We start from the raw sequence: 12,185 nt of genomic DNA, 5'->3' as shown, positions 1-12,185 counted from the left end.
CCCAGTTTCGCCTGACCCTAACCCTCCATTCCCAAGACAAATCACTCTGTCACAGTTCACCTTCACTCCCCAGACACAAATTTAACTTGTCATCCATCATTTTCACAGAGGAACCAGAATACACTCGCAATCACAGATGGAATGGACGGGAAACTTTTTTTTGCAACTCTACCGCGATAGGGGTTAGTGTTGGGATTCTAACATCAAAGGATGTTTTTCTTTGAGGAGGAATTTTGCCTTTCCGCTTCTTTTTATGACAAATTGCAAAGAGGGGTGAAGGGTCATCTCGACTCTTTCCCTCTCTGTCTCTCTCACACACATACACATTCACACGGGCATTACAATGATGGAGGGTGGTGTTCGGAGTAATGTTCGGGCCTCGCAAAGTTCAAGTCATGGAAGGTGCACAAAGGCAATGTGTGTGTTGTCTAATCCTTCACACTGTCAGCATGCCATGTTAAAGTGTCTTGGGTGACTTCATTGACATTTAAATCTGCCATAACTTGACACATACTGAGTACACTTCTCAGGAATTATTCCTCACATATTCTTTTTATTAAACACAGTCATTTTCATTATTAAATATATCTCAAGATAAAAAGGATTTTCTTCAAGCTCAAAATTTCAAAAAAATTCCTAACGTCATGTATGATTCTAGTTTAAAAAGCAAACAGATCACCTTTACATAACTTTACGTATTTATAACTTCCAGTGAGCAGTGTCACATTACAACATGACAATCTCAAGGTGCAGTCAGGTCTTCAGCTGCAGTGTGAACTACTGCTCCTCTCTGGATCTGCCTCACGTGAATGGCTGCCATAACACATACCAACTTAGAGCTATGTAAATATCACACTTCTATCATGACAATTTGCAAGTGCATAGCAAAAAGCAGAAAGCTGTAAAGGGCCAGTGTATAATATGCAGTCAGATGCATGATGTAAACTACAACTAAGGAAAGAATGAAAAATATACACCTGGCTCTATTAAAATGTTGGTCAGCGGGTAGCCATTTTTACACCCTTCTAGTTAGCCAGACCAACTGCCTCCATTTGTGCTTTATTGGGGGCTTTTACTGGCCAATCAGCTTGAACTCCACGTATATGTAGTTATTCCTGGCCAGAAAACACACATAGATGCACAGAGTGGACACACTGGCAGCCACTCTGAACTACAAAGCCAAATACAAGCGATACACAGTAGACTAGCGAGTGAAGCGGAGTGAGCTGCCTCATTTCAAAAGACGGCAACCTTTTGCAAACACACACACTTGATACCCACAACAACAGCTGACAGCACCTAGCCAGTGTGCTGGCAAAGCCGCTAGCTGACAACCTCTTATCAGGTCTGATTAATGCATTGGCAAGAGGGATGAATAGAGAGATGTGCCAGTTCCATGAAATCCTTGTCTGTTCTCTTTTTTTTTTTGTTTTCCCTCTGGTCCTTTTCATTTATGAAAGCAAAATGGCCCATTACGCTAGAATACTTAAATATATAGAGAAAATCATGAACTCCATTAAAATGTTTCCTTTTTTGTTGCTCTTTGATACATTTACAGTTGTTTGTTGTGTAGATTGTTCATGAATTTCACTAGTGTTTTTGTTTTTTTTTAACTAGCAATTATAAAACAAACTTTACATTTATCAGCAGAGTTATTGTGCTTGAATTGACAGGGAATTTGGTGTACAACATGCAATTAATCTGTGAGCATAATGTATAGCACACCATATTGGATAAACATTATTGCATTTTCTGTGAACAGAGGGTGCTTACTAACTATTGCCACCTGTAAGTGTGTGTGTGTGTGTGTGTGTGTGTGTGTGTGTGTGTGTGTGTGTGTGTGTGTGTGTGCGTGTGTGTGTGTGTGTGTGTGTGTGTGGAGGGCTGCAGTCCTGTGGGTTATGTTATTAGCTGCTCGGTTAAAAGGAGCCGCATGGCACAGGAGGGAGCCTTATTAATTGTTGTTTTCATGTCACCACTGCTGCGTGCACTGGCTGATTTAATCAGTTAAATTCACAGCCAGGGGAGAGCCACTGACTCCCATCCAGCATTAAATACAGTGCAGGGATTGAACTTCTAATACTCTCTAGCTTTCTGTGCTCCCTCTGCAGATTTCCATTGCTGGTTTCATTACTTTTTATAAGCTTTCTTGTTTTAATGTGTGGCTTGGAAAACTAACAAAGTTCAAGCACTGCAGTAAAAGTACTTCACTTCTCAAAAAGAGAAAGAAAAAATGGCAGCTTTTGCTCTTAACAAAACTAATGAGCATAATCGACTTGGTGCTGTAGAGGTTTGGTAAATGGCAAACAGGCATAACACATGCAACTCACACAGATTTGTTTTTTTCCTCTAATGTTCGTATTGTTGGATGTAACTCACCTTTTTCAAAATATATTGTGATGATAGTGATAATGAAAATATTCAGTAATCTTTAGTGCAATGGTAAATACTACAACTACTAAAACAACAACAACAACTACTACTGCTCCTATTACTACTGCTGCTGCTACTCCTACTACTACTACTACTACTACTACTACTACTACTACTACTACTACTACTACTACCCGTTTGATTTGTTTTATACATTTGATATTCATGCTTGAAAAAATAAGTAAAATATTTTTAATGAAAACAACAGAAAAAAAAATCTTACAAATACTATACGAAACATGATTTACTCACATCATATTGTATCCCCTGATTGTCCAAATTTAGATAATTATGATTTCCTTTGTAACATGTGATTAAATGTGTTCTCTTAAGCCTCTAACTAGCAAGAGAGGGACAGAGACAGGCGGTAGCTTTAACGAGGTGAGGCGATGAATCCTCTCCTTGTTAAGATAATTATGATCAGCCTCATTGTCAGAGCTAATACTTCAGGCTGTCTTTACGCTTTGACTACCACTTAGCCTGTGTAAGCTCAGCATCATACATCACACGGCCTCATGTGCATCAGTGTGTGTGCTTTTGAGCTTACATAAGTAGTGCATGTATGTGTTCAAATCTCCATTATCTGCTGGGATCCTGCCTACTGAGCACACAGAGCTCACACACAAATGTTTAGCTGGAGCAGAAACTCAGCGCAGGAAGCAGGGACCTCTGTGAGAAGCCAGACAAGGACACTGGAGAGACACTGACCCAGAGAGCAGCCCCGCCCGATCAATACACTAATACTAATGCAGACACAGTGATTGATGAACCAGTGTTGACAACAGAGGGGAGAAAACTCTCGACCATTATTGGCTGAAATGTCAGTCACTCCTGCCTATGGTGTGTGCCAGTGTCATGTCATATATCCTCCGGCAGCAGTTGAAACACGGAGCAACCTTTTACATGTTACACAGTCTCGCTTATTATGTTTGCTGTTTTTTAAACTGTTGTCTGAATGAATACTTTTGTTTAGAAACTGAAGACAATGGGTCAATGTGGAGTTAGTCTTAGCCATAAAATACAGATATAATGCAAAACCAGCTCACAGTCTTCCCAATCACTGAAAGGGTGAAATAAACCACAGAGGGAAGATCCCTGAAGCTAGCACAGCAATACTGAAAAAGTTCCTGAGTAGAATGTATATCAAAAACACACAGAAACACTTTGAAAAGCTGGAGAGTCCTCGCAGCTGCAGTATACAGTTAAAGGGCTGATGTCCTCTCAGGGGTCACAGTGGTGCAGAAAACCAATGCACTGTTATTCTAAACGGCCGGCCAGAGCTGCAGAGTGACAGGCATAATGACGTCCTGTTCAGAAGGCAACAGATAAATGTTTGATGAATTGACCAATACTGGGGCCATGATGGCCTTCATATGTGCATAATGGACTATTCAAAGCACACTTCAGATTGCCTGCCAGGATAAGGTACTGTAATGAATGGGAAAAGGAACTGGACCTGGGAAACCCAGTATGTGGACTGGCTTTAATAAACTTAATAAGAAAGGTGAATGGAGGACGGCTGGTTAGAGAGGGATGGAGGCTGGAGAGACATTCAGCCTGAAATAAGAAATATTATGATGGTTCATGCCACTCTGTGCAATGCGAAGTATCTACAAATCTTATTAATCAGTAATACAACAAATTACCAACTTGTGTTGTCTGTAATTATGAAACAGTTCCCAATAGAAATGTACTTATTTTAAGAATCAAGTCTTATTACCCCTCTGCAAATGCATAAATGTGCATTATTCTGTCCTGTTGCTGACACTTCTTAAAGAAAAAATTATAAACAAATACACTGGAAAGAAGTTTATTTCAACCAATTTTTAGATATTTTTTCTTGTGTTATAAAAAGTCACATAGTTAAATATGCTACTGCATGACTTGATATAATGTATGTTTTTGTAGTGTAACAGAAGGATGGTGAGTGGGATAGGCCTCCAGTTATAAAGCTTTGTGTCAATCAAGGAACAATTTAGGATAACATATTAGGCTATTAAAGCCCCCAATAGTTCAACACAGCTGCATTTCATCACTTTAACCCAAAACAAAAACACAAATAGAAATAAATACCAAAATGCAGCATCAAAACACTATCAGGATTAGCTTGTGGTAAATAAGATGGCATTATCTGTAAAGCAAATGAATGCCTTGCAACCCCTCCAGGCCCCAATATCCAAACCACCTCCACACAGCACTGATCAGGTCTGTTCCAGCACTCTTCCCTCCAGCTACAGTTTATGGCCTATACGTGTCTCTGTACATGCATCTCTGATGGCGATGGTGAATTAGTCATTATCTGTCTCTATCTCCCCCACAGCTTTCCCTTTCTCACCCCCCTATCTCCCTCACATGTAGTGTGCCACTTCTCTCTCTCGCTCTCTCTCTCTCTCTCTCTCTCTCTCTCTCTCTGTACTACCAGGCCTCAGGTGGCAGTCATTTAAAGATCACACGTCCAGGACACACATAGCCTTCCCTGAATGCATGTCAATTCACACATGGGAAGGGGATTACATGTCTCCTCCTAGGCAGCTGCAAATTACTATTAATGGCAATGCAAATCATTAGAGTACGTTTGGCGCCGCCAGCAAATCTATTCTTTATGTGTGTTTACTCTTAATCTGTTTTGAATATTGCGCTATGCTTGCTCCTGATAGCCTCTGTGTAGAACATCACAAGCTACAAAGCTGTCAATTGGAGGTGGCATGCCAGATTGAACTTTACACAGCGTTACATCATCTGCAAAACAAAAATACACATTTTTAGAGAGCATAAACACATTCAAGCAAGAAGAAATCTGTGAAATACAATTAACAAAGTTTTTGTTGATGAAGAAGTTAAATATCATCGCTCATTACTTGATATGAAGTTATTATGTGAGAAGCGCAGATTAAATTGTTAGAAAAAAATGTCTACACCATGGTGCGTCTGTTGAACGTTTAAAAGTAGCTTTGGTGTGTGAATGATAATACCACTGTGGATCCCGCAGTGTCTGAGTTATAGACTATCCCCGCGGATATTTCCTGCTGAGTGTGTGAGGTTAATATTCTCTCTCAATGTCATTAGCGCTGGCAGAGGGGCTGAGAGCCCAGTGAATCAGACAGGGACTGATCCTGTCAATTCACGCACATACACGTACACACACACGTACACGTACACACACACGTACACACACATGTACACACACACACACACACACACACACACACACACACACACACACAGAGAGAGTCAGGGCCAGACACAATCAAAGTAACTGTACTGAGGTCAGCACCTGGCCTCATGCTTCCCCTTGCATCTCCAATCCCTGTCTGATTAATGACCATGGATCAACCCTGGCCAAAGGATAAGGACTTGACAGACATTCCTGTCAGGCCCAACCTCATAAGCTTGGCTTGACCCCAGTTTGGCCCCGGATGAAGTCTAAGCTCCAACAATGACCCGATTGAGAGATACGGAGAGATTGCTGCAACACAAAAACTGGACATCTCTTTCAAAGTTCCAGCAAATGAGATTTATTACAGACTGAGAAGTGCTTCCAATGTACAACACTGGATTGTACACTGTGAAATACATCATCAGAGAAGGGAGGCAGGTAGTATTGCTCGTGAGACGGTGCCCATTCAGAGAATACACAACTCTTCCGTCCTCATAGTACCTGGACTGTGCTCAAAGTACGGCTATGCGTCTTGTGAATGTTTGTATTGAAAGATTAGTTGTCTATCAACATGACAAACACCCTTCTCTCTCAGTGAGCAGGAGCTGAAAATCAATTCACTGATGGTATCTCAGTCAGGAAGGACATCAACGCGGCACAAACAAGTGCACACGCTCTCATGAATGCTACACGGTCTCACACATCTTAAAGTGTACAGAATAGCATCACAGTGACAGGGTCAATCAGCCTATATACTATGAGTATATTCCACATTGCACATTAGTTGTTCATGGATAAAAGAATACATAAAACTAGTATATGTCTACAGAATATGTAACTAGAAATGAACTCATGTACTCTTGCAATAATAATAAAAAAAAGGAACCATTAAATAATAGATGCTGCGATCTGTGAGGAAGGATCCCTCAGTGCCCTGTCTGCCTGTACGCTCTGTCATTACAGTGTTCAGGCTCGGTGCTTGTCAACATTTCCCTGAGAGGGGGAGCCGTCCCGCATTACGTTTGAGTGAGTTCAACTGTCAACTGCCAGCCATTTGTATGCCTGAGCATCCACCTAATAGCAAATAATCACTACCCTGCGCTCTCTTCATGGCAAATGATCGATGTTGTCTTGAAGTCTGATGGATGACCCTGCCACAGTGATGTCCAGGCATGCATTAAAAACCACCTCTATGAAATGCCTGTCAGTCCGATGAAGCGGCTCAAAAAAAAAAGAATCACAGACGTGCACATGCTGACACTGAGGAACGCACGCACAGATAGAGGAGGAAATGAACAAAGTGAGGGCGAGCCATGATTCGATTAAACAATAAAAAAAAATAAAAAAAGGGAATTTCTTTATATTAGTGGAACATTTCATAATGTGACGGGACCTGTGGTGTGATTGGTAGACAGCATTACTAGAGGTAGACTGCTCAAGTACCACCTGGGATGCTTCACTTCCTTCTCTCACCCTCTCTCCCTCCTTCCCTCTCTCTAACACACAAACAGCCCCCTATTACCCCTCAGTGTTCAGATTAAAATGCACAGCACCACAATCTTTGATCTCCCACTTGCTGACACAAATCCTTTCAAGCCTCAACATTTTCCTGCAAAGGTAATTAGTGCTAATTAAAAAGTTTGGAGAGCAGTCTGCGGCTGCTGTTGACGCTGCTGCTGTTCGGGAGCGCCCTCCGTCAAATCACCCATCTACCCCCACCGCAGGTCCTGCAGACGCACGTGTCAGCTGTGTTCCCGCCTCTTTTCCGCAAAGGATCCCGTAACTAGACGACAACAGTCAGCCCAGAACGTTTGTTGGTACAGGATGAAATCTGGAAGCCCAGTAAGGGGTCTAACCGGTGTTTCTTCCCCCCTGACAAACCTGTGCTCTGCAGGAGAACATGTAATGACACATGTAAGAAATACCAATCCCACAAACAGAACAGGTGTAGTCTTTAATTGGGATACGCTAGCTTGGGGGGGCTTGTAAACATGGAGTAATTAACTTGATAAGGGATTCAATTTGCTGAAAATATCATTGCAGGGAAACATATAATTTACTATGAACTGCAATTTGCATAATGATAACAAATGCAAAGACTCCAAATTATTTTGCCGTAATGAACAAACACATTAGTAATTAAAGAACTTCCTGTTTGGTGCGATTACTGTAATTTGAGATGAAGATATAACTTGAGCAGTCTAACGGTGCTATCCCTCATTCACCAGCCTGCTGTATTGCTTTCATCAAGCCATTATTATAATATAATTAGCTGCCTTTCTAGCATATTATTAAGTGGCTTGCTGAGTGTCAGGTACAGAGGCGTCTCAGAATATGACACACAAAAAAGCAATATCATTCCACAATGTTTCAAGAAGATAATTACATAATCTCAGCATGGAGAGCAAACAGAAAAGTGATAATTAGACAAGTATTCCTGCCAATTAAAATATCAAGTCTTTTATTTCCCCCCTGTGTGAATTAGAGCTTGCTGCACTTTCATGTACAATTTATACCATTATATTGCAACTGTAAAATCGCCATAAGGTAAATCTATATAACTGTAGTTACAATATATCAACGTTGACTTATCGTGTATGTTTCCAGTGCAGCTTGTAACATCATTCACTCAAGGCAAGAAGGTTTTCAGGGCCTTCTAAACGTGGCAATCTAACGTCTATATTGAGATTTTCCAAGATGTCAAAGAAAACCAGGAGTATGTTTTAGCTCTAACAAGCCTATAAATAGGCTTAATGATTGACATGTAGGTGTGCCAAGAAGAAAAAGCAGAGAAACAGCAATGTTATTGATTTGACCTTTGGAATAGTTCCTTCGTTCATTGTTGTTGTTTTTGCCTCGTCCTACACTTCAGACAGAGATAATAGAATATGTCACCGCACAAGGCAGTTTGAAATTGAATGCCATCATTTTAATTTAAATGTTACATTCTGGGTGACATCGCTGTCAATGCATAATTGGCACTGAATCCCAGTTTGGATGTACATATTTATCATTCAGCGTGAGACACTCAAAGACAGCGACAGATATGTTACTTTGATGGGATGACAGTCAGATGTGGAAAAAATAGAACTGAAAATCAACAGTGGCGCTGTCAGTTAAGCTTTTTGTCAGAAACTTGCACATAAACATGCATGATTAGAAACAGTGAACGGGCTGTAGGCTGGAATCAGTGTTCTTGCTCCAGATGTGTGTAAATAGGCTTATTTGGTACAAGCAGAGGACATAAAACCCAGAAGAAAGACTTAGAAGAAAATCATAATAAATGATGGACACTTATTGGGAGAAAACAGTGCACATTACGACAAACTGCACAGTGTGAAAGTGCGATTGCTGAATATTTGAAAGCAAGGAACACACTTTCCGAAAGTTACTTATATAAAGTATTCACTGGTCATATTGCAAAAGCAGTTAGTAGTGTCGTTTATTCACATAGAAACACCACTGTAACACAATATGTAGTGATTCATATGCACACAGCTTTGAAAACAATAATGGAGACCAGACCACCTTGTTCCTCTACCAGTCTTTACTGAAGATGGCCTTTGTGTCTGTCTGTGGTTCCCTGACACGGCAGCTTAAAGAGTATGTGATAGTCTATCAGCCCTGTGTAAACCACAGACAGCAGTGCAGCTCCCTGAGTAAAAAAAAAGAACAAATCCCTCCCACTCTCTCTCACTTTCTCCCCTCCCCGCCTCGCTCCGTGTCTTACCGCTGGCCCATTACCTTTACTGAGTGAGGCTCATTAAAGAAGGCAAGTTGAGTCAAATCTTTCTGTAATTCAGCAGAGGTGAATTGCTGTCAACATCATTAACCGTCATTTCTCCAACTCACTTCAGTACTTATGAAGTGTTCTTTATTGTGTAATGATCCAAATCTCTTCTCCAAATCGGCCCTCTTCAAAGGCCCTGGAGGACATACCACCCATGCAGCCGCCTGACATGCTAAAGGGCCAGATTAAATGTGGCTCCATCATTGCGTTCCTCTTTGTGCTTAAACAGATTCAGCATTTCATCCTGCGCTTCAGCTAGCAGGCAGCGTTCCTCAGAAGGAACGGAGTGGAAGAAAGATCAGCAGACCCAAAGAGTTCAGCGGAGAGAAAGGATATTGGTTTTCAAACATGGCTGTCTTATCAGTCTAGGACCAAACCTTCAGCTACTTATTTTAATTTGGTTGCGTTACATCACAATATTTCTGCCAATAACCTTCTTCCCTGCCTTTCAGTTTAAAAAAAAAACTGTTTATTGATAGTTCATTGATCTTAGGCCATTGGTCAGGCTGGCTCCATGGCTAATTACAGTGAGAGCTGCCCTGCTTGTCATGCTAGATGTCCTCTGAGTCCCATCTTAAGAGAAGCCTCTTTTGTGCCTCCACCATTGTGTGTCTCCTTGTCCTCAGTATCATGCTATGAGATGTCCTCAAGGCCTTGTGTTGGGGAAAGCCTCTTTTGTGCTGACACCATTGTGTGCAACCAGTGCTGAACCCCCTGCTAGGTAGGAACACAGACAAAGTGCAGAAGGGGGATGCTTCTCAGGGCCCTAAGACCTACAGTAAATCTTCAAACAATTTAGACAAACAAAATCGGCTGCTGTGCTGCGGTGAGAGTAGACAAGGAAAAGCAGATGAATAAGCAACATCAATTACTGGGGCTTTGACCTCCAAGCCCCCACACCATGGCACACATTTCACACCAAATCGCCCCAGATTGAAGTTGACACTGCTGGAGTAGAAACACTGACCCCTCACAAGGCTAGCGTTTCAAACTTAAGAGCAGAGAAAGGCAGGGGGGACTGACAAACTACATAAACCAAGGCCAACGTTGAGAGGAGACAAGGAGGAGGGGTATGACAAAAAAAAAAACAACGCATAATAGATCCTAGTTTGTTTCAAAGTGAGACAAAATGGCTCAATTTGAGCACTTAGGCCATCGAATTGGCCCAGCTGAGGAACAAGAAGAACATGCGAGGGGACAACCGCATCAGGCCACTGATAAGGAGCCTCTAAGAGGAACAAAGCCAGATGTCCAACAGGCTTACCAGTGAACGTAAGTGGGACTGGACCTTAGTCCCGCTTCCCCCTGAAGCCTTTTTACTCAGGCACATAAAGCCTCCCTCTACTTTATAAGATTGGACAAAGGCAAAATAAACACATGGGTCACATGTATTCAACACAACGTACACTGCTCTAATTAAAAGTTCCTCAAGGATTCTTATCAAGAAAAGAGATATCACTTTAAGAGTTATTTCTCTTTCAAATGGGTCTGTTATAAAAGTCTATTTTCATTATTACTTTGATTGAAAAAACAAGTGTCTGCAAAGGTGAGAGAAGATCATGCGATCCGATCACAGTTTGCCAATACAGTGTTAATTAATCTAATAACAATCTGTTCTGAAAAACATGCCTCTTGCTGACTAGAAGACATGTCGACTAACAGCAGCATAGCAGCACATTGACACATTTGGGGGCATCAGACTCTGGATAGACACAGTCCTCACAATCTCCCAATTAGCCCAGAGGAAAGCAGAAAATATGTCTCAGGTTCATGGAGCAAGCGTGAAACTTAGTAATATGACATGGCATACAAAAACAGAGCAAGTCTTTTTATAGCCACATGTGAGAAAGAAGCAAAAAGAATAGGAACAAAAGGGAAAGGGTGCTTGTCTTTTTACCAAAGAGAAATGTTTTCAGGGTCTTTCGATTTGATGGTGGATTTAAGTGACATGACAAATATGACAGACACACTGTAGTAATAAAAAAACACGTCGGAAAGAGATGCCACAATTATAAAAGACGGGAAAGGGGGCAATCTAGAATTTATTATCAGGATGAATGTGGGAACAAAACCAGTTGTATGTGCACACCAAAATGAGAAAAGACTTTGTTGTGTACATACATTATATTGGGATGTAATTATTATTATTATTAAAATGCATTCTACTCTAAAAGGAAAGTCCTTTCCAGTCCAGCAAAATACTGCAGAATGGGTAAAAATTGGCAAAGATTGGCAAACACGTTAAAAGATATATATTAAATTCCCAGTCTTTGACATTTCCAGAGTACTAAGATGAACATTGTGGATGTCATTAGCACATTTAATAAAACCCTAAAACAAATTTTGCCTCTCTAAGACAATGACACATTGACAGACAGACAAGGCGGAGCAAAGCCTATTCACAAGGTATCAAACCAGACATTATCACAAACTGTTTAACCCTTCTAAAGAGCTCCACATGCTCGACTAACGTATAGGACTAAAGTGTGAGCACCTGTTTCAAACAATGAAACCATCGGCATCGTTCCCCCTGATCACAGACATTCACACAGAATGATAATGGAGCCTACGCCAGTCAGTCAGTCAGCCGTCTTTGCAAATGGAAATCCAGAGGAAGGTGGAGATGGGAATCATTTTATCTAGTTGACACACATTACAACGGAGAATTTCAAAAGAGTAAGATGGAAGCTCTCAGGTCAATTATGGTGTCAAAGCTGTCAGCTTGCAATGAAATATATACCTTTGAAGAACACTTTACTCGAGGGATGGGGTAAAAAGGATGGGAAGACGTACTGTTTAACCCAG

General features: G+C 41.1%; 1 protein-coding gene across 1 annotated transcript in view; it reads right to left on the bottom strand.

The window, feature by feature from the left end:
* The window catches only part of lrmda (leucine rich melanocyte differentiation associated), a 186,310-nt gene that overhangs the window by 61,882 nt on the left and 112,243 nt on the right, over window positions 1–12,185 (bottom strand). The gene's annotated exons all lie outside the window — the stretch shown is intronic.

This window comes from Clinocottus analis, unplaced genomic scaffold, assembly GCF_023055335.1.
Source record: "Clinocottus analis isolate CAN_PGR_092001 unplaced genomic scaffold, fCliAna1.0.p SCAF_8, whole genome shotgun sequence".
In the NCBI taxonomy this organism is placed as follows: domain Eukaryota; kingdom Metazoa; phylum Chordata; class Actinopteri; order Perciformes; family Cottidae; genus Clinocottus; species Clinocottus analis.
This window is presented reverse-complemented; position numbering and strand designations above follow the sequence as displayed.